This window comes from Phyllostomus hastatus, unplaced genomic scaffold, assembly GCF_019186645.2.
Source record: "Phyllostomus hastatus isolate PE091 unplaced genomic scaffold, TTU_PhHast_1.1 phas_scaffold_501, whole genome shotgun sequence".
Classification (NCBI taxonomy): Eukaryota; Metazoa; Chordata; class Mammalia; order Chiroptera; family Phyllostomidae; genus Phyllostomus; species Phyllostomus hastatus.
This window is the reverse complement of record NW_025334033.1, coordinates 63,738,738-63,746,771: the sequence shown is the minus strand read 5'-3', so window position 1 is coordinate 63,746,771 and position 8,034 is coordinate 63,738,738. Positions and strand designations below refer to the sequence as shown.

The 8,034-nt window shown below is 49.9% G+C and overlaps 1 non-coding gene across 1 annotated transcript; it reads left to right on the top strand.

The window, feature by feature from the left end:
• Window positions 1–623: 623 nt before the first annotated feature.
• LOC123809052 lies at window positions 624–759 on the top strand. Its single transcript, XR_006783927.1, has one exon. It is a non-coding gene; the product is annotated as a small nucleolar RNA SNORA48 (small nucleolar RNA).
• The last annotated feature ends 7,275 nt before the right edge of the window (window positions 760–8,034 follow it).

The following is an 8,034-nucleotide window of genomic DNA, read 5'->3' as shown; positions in this document are numbered from 1 at the left end:
AGAGGGGAAGGGAGAGAAATATCAATGTGTGGTTGCCTCTAGGGCGCCCCCTACCAGGGACCTGGCCCATAACCCAGGCATGCATCCTGACTGGGAATCCAACCTGTGACCCTTTGATTCGCAGGCCGGCACTCAGTCCACTGAGCCGCACCAGCCAGGGCAGTATTAAACAGTTTTTATAAAACATGTGGCAGGTGCTGAGGGGGCGTGTTTACTGAATGAAGGGCTCTAGGTGCGGTTTACCAGAAGAATGAGAACAGGACCGTCACCATCTTTATTAGAAGCGGTCCATTCGTAATTAGAGTCCATTAGTCTATTAGCAATGTGGCCTGCAGTCGCTGCCTTTTTTGGCAGTCGTCTTTATAGTCCCGTAAAATGCTTTTATTGTAAACCTAGAATTCCAGGATTTTCCTCTCCGCTAGATGTTTGGGTCACTGGGTTACAAAGACAGGTGACATTTCATTTTCTTCAGTTTTGCCCATGGTCCCAACTTGTCATGATCCCCGCAGGCTCTGACTCTGTCTTCCTGTACAGGAGCTACTTCTAGTGGCAGGTCATTTGCACATTTTCTTAACCTGCCACCAATACCCTCAACCAGGAAATTTATTAAAATGTCAAGCAGGTGTCCCTGGTCTGGGCAGAGTTGCACCTGGCGTGGTGGTGCTTGTCTCAGATCAGCCAGGGACAAAGCAACTCCTCGTTTATCCCAGGTTGGCTTTCGGCCTGTGCCCATGCCTGGTTCATGCCTTGGACACACGGGGGGGGGGGGGGGTGGGTAGTGAAGTAAGCAAAATGAGGACAGGGCCTGCCGATTCTTCATAACACAGGGCCACTAGGGGGCGCCCTTTGGGAAACAGCTTTGGAGGGGTTAGAAACCCGCTCGACCGAATCCTAACCTAACCTGCATCTCTGCTTCTTACCCTTAAAGACCTCAGGGGAAAGGGCTGGATGGCTTTTTGGGATCAGTGTATAAGCATTCTTGGGTGAGTATGGTCCAAGATTCTCATGCAGCCTGTGGATTTTCTCGTTTCCCACCATGGGATGCCTGTTGTCTGTAATTCTGTGAGAAGAGCGTAAAATCAGCTGTGTAAAGACAAGAAAAGATTCAGTATCTCTAGATGAACGATATCGCTTTGACCAGACCGGAAAGTTTCCTGCATTTAAACTGTCCTAGGAAATGTCTTAGGATAAAAGATGTCTTAGGTCTACTTTCAGGTCATGTGGTGTAAGCCCCGCCATTCGAAGAAATCACGAGTAACACGTCGGAAATGACCGTGAAGGGTTCTCATCCGGAGGCCGAAAGGGCAGGTATCAAAGCCCCCGAGTGTGGATCAAGTGGCCGTGGCGAGTGCCCCGGCTGCGTTACTGACCAGCTGCGGGACTTGGAATGCGCCACTCAGGCCTCCCGGGGCCGGTTCCTCTGTTTGCAGAAGCAGAGGCGGCGCCGAGCCCTGAGGACTGTAATCGAGAGTGCGTGGGACGACGAGCGTGCAGGTGCTCGCTCTGTGCCCGCCGACACCCCGAGCCTTTTGCATGGCTCACGTCATTTAAAGCTCCCGGGACCCTTGTACGTGTACACGCGTGTGTGTGCAAAGTGCTGATGTGAGTGGTCCAACCCACAGAGCGGTGGCCGTGGCGTGGGGAGCCCTGGACTCCAGAGCCTGCGCTCCTCACTGCAAGCCCCATCGAGCAGGGTTTTGCTGCCTCTGCCTCCCAGCGCCCATCCTCCTGCCTTGCGGCGAGAGCCCCTCAGATTTCTTGCCAGTGGGCACTGACGGCCACGGTGCCCGTCTCTCTGGCCAGGCTCAGCCTGGAACCAACGCCGGGCCAGCGCCGGGCTCCCCTCGAGACCATGTACGGCGAGGGGCCCGAACGGCAGGGGGCTCATCCCCTCGGTGCTGCCTGGGATGGACCGCTGGGCCTGCCGCCCGGATCCCCTGGGGTCAGCATCTCAGCCCACTCCCCTTCTCCCTAAGGCAGCCAGAGGTGGTTTCTTTCATTCAAAACTAAAGAACTCGGACAACACAGCCAGACCAGTGTACCCTGCAGTGCCCAGTGCGAGCGAGAACTGGGGGGCGGACAGGCCGGAAGCTCCTGCTTCCTCCTCAGTCAAACGGGGTGACCTCGGGGCCCACCGCCCACGGTCATCGCGATTCAAGGAGACGGGGCATGTCGAGTGCTTGGCACGGGATCTCACGCACAGAACATACTCCGTGCCAGCTGCTCTTGCTAGCACTCAGATACTTTTCAGTAAAAAAATAAAATCAAATAAAAAAGCACTGGAGCAATTATTCCCCTGAGGTGAACCAAATCTCTAAAACGCAAGTAATTACGGCCGTGCACTCCACGTCCCCACGGGCGGGAGCGAGTTCTAGGAACGACACGGTCCCCGCATCTGTTCCATAACGGCGCCCCACGCGGAGCGCCCCCGGGAGCCATTTGTCCAGGGGCAGAGGGCGCTGTTCCGCCCACTGCAGGCCGCGGGGACGGAAGGACGCCCGACTGTTCGATGAAAGAACGCCTCAGCACTCCGTGCCGTGAACTTGGTCCTGACCCTCCTGCAGCAGCAGGCTGCCGGGGGTGGACGAGCCTGATGACGATGCATCGAGAGGCCAAGTTTCCTCAAGGACAGTTATACAAGAACACTCGCAGAGCCTGAGGGTTTTTAGCTGCGAATGTGTTTCCGCTTCGAGGTGATCGCCACCTGTGTGGCGTCCACCCCCCGTCCGCCCCCACTCCCCCTCCTTCCTCTGTACACTCCTCTCCGCGAGCCCCCCCCCCCCCGCCCACGGCCATCACTGCTTTGTCTGGCTTACCCGCAGAGCAGAAAGTACCGAGGAAAACATGGTAACGAGATAACCGAGACAAATACCCGAAGACGATGCAGTCCCATTCGAAGCAGATGCCTTCGGGTCCGTGGTGGCTCCACTACTGCCAGCCACCACGGACACTGGGACCAACACCCACCAAGGCACTGCCATCGGAGCCACGGCGCCTCCTCTCAGACACCCGCTCCGGGGTTCGGCTGGCAGGTGCTGCCATGGATGGAGGAATGGGGGCGGGGAGTCAGTCCTTGCGGCAGCCACGGGCGGGGGCTGGGAGCAAAGCAGCCAGCCCCACGGTCGGGGATCGGTTAGCCACAGGGAGGGAACGAGTAAGTGAACGTACTGAGGACTATGGGAGCCCCGTTTTTCACGATAAAGGAAGCGCAAATGAGGAAAGGGGTGAGACTAGAATAGAATAGCCTTGTGGGGTAGAAGCAGAATTGAAGATTAGTGTGAACTGTGGCTTTTAATGTGTACAGATGGGTGGATGAGGAGACAGGCTCAGATATAGGTATTTCCTAACTGTCCTACCAGCAATGACAGCTCAGCGGCAGCCAGCACAACCCAGCGCCCAGAGCTGGGTTCCAAAGACTGCTCTCACTAACGTGATCCAGGACTCTTTGGCAAGATGGCTGACCCCAGGGCTAGTGGGGAAAAACAAGGTGCCTGGAACATTCTGGGGTACCTAAAAGTAAGAAAGCGCTCTAGGAACCATGGGGATGTGAAGTCGTTACGGAAACCAGCTGGACGTTCTTTGAAAATTAAAAACAGAACTGCCACAGGACTCAGAGGTCCCGCTGGTATGTATCCAAAAGAACTGAAAGCAGGATCTCAAAGAGGAGTTTGCACACCCATGCTCATGGCAGCACGATTCACAACGGCCAAGGGGTGGGAGCAACCCAAATGCACACCAGTAAATGAATGGTCAAGAAAATGTGCTATCTATCCCCACAATGGAATATTATGCAGCCTTGAAAAAGGAAATCCTGACACTTGCTATAACGTGGATGGACCTCGAGGATATACACTACGCCAGTGGAAATGAGCCGGTTGCAAAAGGACCAGTACTGCGTAATTTCACTCGTGAAGTAACCAAAACTGTCAAAACCCTAGAAACAGGAAGTAGAAAGGCGATCACCAAGGGCTGGGGGAGACGGGAAGGGAAATTCACGTTCAGTGGGTACAGAGTTTCAGTTTTGCAAGATGAAAAGTTTTGCAAGCTCTGTTGCACAACAACGTAAATACACTTAGCACTAGTGGGCTGGATACACTTAAAGATCATTATGATGGTAAATTTAACGTGTGGTTTTTACCACAAGTAAAAACAAAAACAAAAAGCAACCTCAGAACAGGTCAAAAGAACACAGAAGCCAGCTTGCAGTGCCCCCACTAGCCAAATCCAGGCCAAGCGGAGCATCAACATAAATCACAATCGTCTGTAAATTATAAAACAGAATCCATGTTCCACACTAAAATAAACAATGAATAAATAAGCAGCGAAAAGAGAGAGTGCCTACACTCAAATGCCAATTAGATGTAGAAGCAACAGCGTGATCAGAGACTCACCCTTTGGCAATGACCATTTCAGGTAAGAATCGTGAACAGATGCTAAATCTAAAGGGTAACGATGTACAAGGCACAGGATGTTGATACAGTCTCAGTGCAGCTCCCCACAAAGTACTCATTCCTCATCAATTAGCAAGCGCAGTACACTGACTTCGCGGTGGAGAACCCTTGCAGACGGAACCTGCTGTTACGAAGGGCCTTGCCAGAACCGGGAAGAACGGGTCCGTGTGCCTCCTGAGACATTGGAGCGGACACAGCGTCACTCCCCTGGGGCTTGTCAAAGACTCATGGCCTGAATCTACGAATGAGAACACATCGGACAAACCCACAGTAAGGGTCGCTCTGCAAAGGGACTGGCCAGCACTCTTGGAAAATGTCGATCATAAAAGATACAAACACAATAAATGCCCGAGGAAGCGCTCCGGGGCCAAGGAGGACTGACGGGAAAACGTTACCTGAACGCACAGACACCGTCCTGGGCTGGGTCTCGGGACAAAAAGAAGAGACGGTAAGTACATTTTTCTGAGGACTGGTAACATTCGAATGTTGTTTGTGGATTAAATGGCAGAATTTTGTCTGTTGGTTTCCTGATTTTGATGGATGAACTAGGTATACAGGAGAGGCCATTTAAAAAAATACACACCAATGTGTTTAGGGTTGATGGGACATCTTAACTGCAACTTAGTATCAAATAGTTAAAAAATATGTATATGTATAGTTTATCATTCTATCTAGAATGATAAAGTAAACAGGGCAAAATGTTAACAACAGAACTGGGAAAAAGGATATACAGGCTCTTATTAAAGGTAAGATACATATAAGTGGTCTTCCAGCTATCAGGAATGTATTACACCAGTTTTTATACTACTAGAGAAATCTGCTTAATCGTTTCATCATCTCAGGCTAAACTATTCAAAAGAATAGTTGAGATAAAATATGAAAACTTTTCTTAGTGGGCAATAATGTAGATGTAAAAATAAGTTAAAAATGCACAAAGTTCTTAATTTTCATTGAAGATACTTCTTCCTGCAATAATTTGTCTCCTCAAAAAAATCACTACATAAGATAGTGAAAAACCTTACAAATTTGAATCCTGTTAATTTAGGGTAAGTACATTTTTTTTCTTATAAACTGAGAAAGGATTTATACAATTTCATTAGAGACTGATATATCCTTTGATATTTAAATATGAAATGTTAACCTGAACCTATGGGTGATGTTGGAAACTAGAGTAAATATTTCAAATCCTCACCCAAGGGCATGTTTACTGATTTTAGAGAGGGAGGAAGGGAGAAACATCGGGACATCGCCCAGCTGCCTCCCGCCCACACCCGGCCAGGGGCGAACCTCGACCCTTTGGTGTGTGGGACAACGCTCCAGCCAGCTGAGCCACCGGCCAGGGCCGAAACCCTTCTTAATGCTATAAATCTCCTATGGTGGAAAGTGTCTGTAGAAAAGGGGGTTTTGACCATTTTTTTTTTGTCATTTAGAGTCAACTGGTCCTGTCCTGTTGGACCAGGACCACACAGTCTTTCGGAAGAATCACTGCTGTCCCTCCTACGCTTGGTAAGCGGATGTGAAAGGGAGCGCAACAAGGCCCAGGGCCGGCAGCGGCGCCCAAGGAATACAGACGGCTTCCCGCAGGGCTCGTGCGCAGGACTTCACTAGCTTCGCACGCCCAGTTTAGCAGTACCTTTCTCAAAAGGGTGATGATGGTGTCAGGGGGAGAAAGGAAATGCGCACAAGAAATGGGGTATTGAACATGAAAATCAACACTCCTCAGGAAGTGCTGTAAGAAGTCCTTGTGGGTCCTTGGTGCATTCTCCCCGAGAGATGCTGACTCGGAGTGTGAGCGGGGTCCACGGAATACACTAACAATGGCACAAAAGAAACACACTTTCGGTTCTCTTCAACTGCGATGGAGAGAGACGTAAAACTCCACACACTTCTGTTTTATGCCTTGAAATCACATTCTGACTTCGAGAACTAAAGCGTGGAGCGCTGGGTGCGTGTACAATGGTGGGGAGGAGGAGAACAGGAGAGAAGCAAGGATACCCCTGCTTCCAGGAAAGTTCTGGGTTTTTAACTTACTTTAGTAATTGTTGGTGCTTTCTCCCAAACACGACTGAAGTGGTAAAGGCGAGAGAAAACCCCCCAAAGGGGAGAGAAGCCCTTCCCTTGATTCCTGCCCAGGAAGGCGGATGCCCGAGTTCCTTCTCTCGTCACTGACGGTTGGATGAAAAGGAGCTTTGGGGGTGCACGGGAACCACCCCAACCCCAACAACAAGCCAACAAATCACCAACCTCTCAATCACTGACTTACTAACTAACCACCATTACACCCTTTGATGTAAGTGGTGATCAGTTCGGTCTTTAGATAACCTTATGAGATAGCATCTACCCTTTCTCCCTCCCCTCACTTACTGACCGTCACGTATATTAACAGAATGGACATCAATCTCTCTCTCTCAGCATGCTCTTGTCCCAAGTACTGGTGAACTGGGTAGACTTATTCCTGAGCAAAGTGAACGCAAAAAAAGCAGTGCAGAAAAACGTAGTTGGAATTCACAGCTTAAACTCTCCGAAAGTGAATGGCTCAGCGGCGCTGCGGAACTCATCTAGTCCAGCACACGGACTTCAGTACTGAGTGACTGGACTGTGTAGGGATTCTAGATTCATTCCCCTAGTACCGAACGAATGGACTCTGTAAGGCTGGGCTCCAATTCCAGCTCCGTCTCTAACCAGCTCCGTCTCTAACCAGCTCTCTGGCAAATCCTTCCTTCCATAGGCCCATTAATGCAATACTAAAACAAGGGTGCCAAACTACAAGACTTCCATAGTCCCTCTCAGCCGTTAACACTCTTAAGATGTGGAGCTCTAAATTTCAACCACCTTCCCCCCCATGGCTGTTATTGCTAAGGTTCATAAGCTGATCTAAAATTCATACGGAAATGCAAGAGACAAGAATAGCCAAAACAATCTTGAAAGAGAACAAAGTCGTAGGACTCACACTTGCCAATTTCAACACTTAATAGAAAGCTACAGTAATCAAGACATTGTGATAGTGGTGTAAGGACAGATGTATAAAATGGAACTGAGAGCTCAGGAACAAATGCGTACATTTACGGGCAACTGATTTGCAAGGAGGGTGGCAAGAAAACTGGATGAAGAAACTGTCTCCTCAGCGACAGCACTGGGACAACCCAGTGTTGTCCCAGTGAGGGGGCGGGGCACCCTCACGCGCGGGCCCCACCTCACACCTAACACACAAGTACACTCACAACGGGTCCGAGACTCAAACACGAGAGCTGAAACCGGAAAACTTTCAGGAAAAAAAAACTGTAATAAATCTTTGGACTTTGGATGAAGTAATGGCTTGTGAGATACGACACCGATAGCGGATGGAACCAAGGGGGGGAAAAAAGACGAATCAGACAATCCGAATCGAAGACGTTTATGCTTCAGGCGACACCAGGAAAGGGAACACACAGGGCGTGGGGGCAAACATTTGCCAATCGTACGTCTGACACAGGGTTAGTGCCCAGACTACACAAACAACTCTTATAATCCAACAGTAAAGAGATAAAAACCCAATTTAAAAAAAAAAAAAACAGGCAAAGGATCTGAACAGACATTTCTCCAA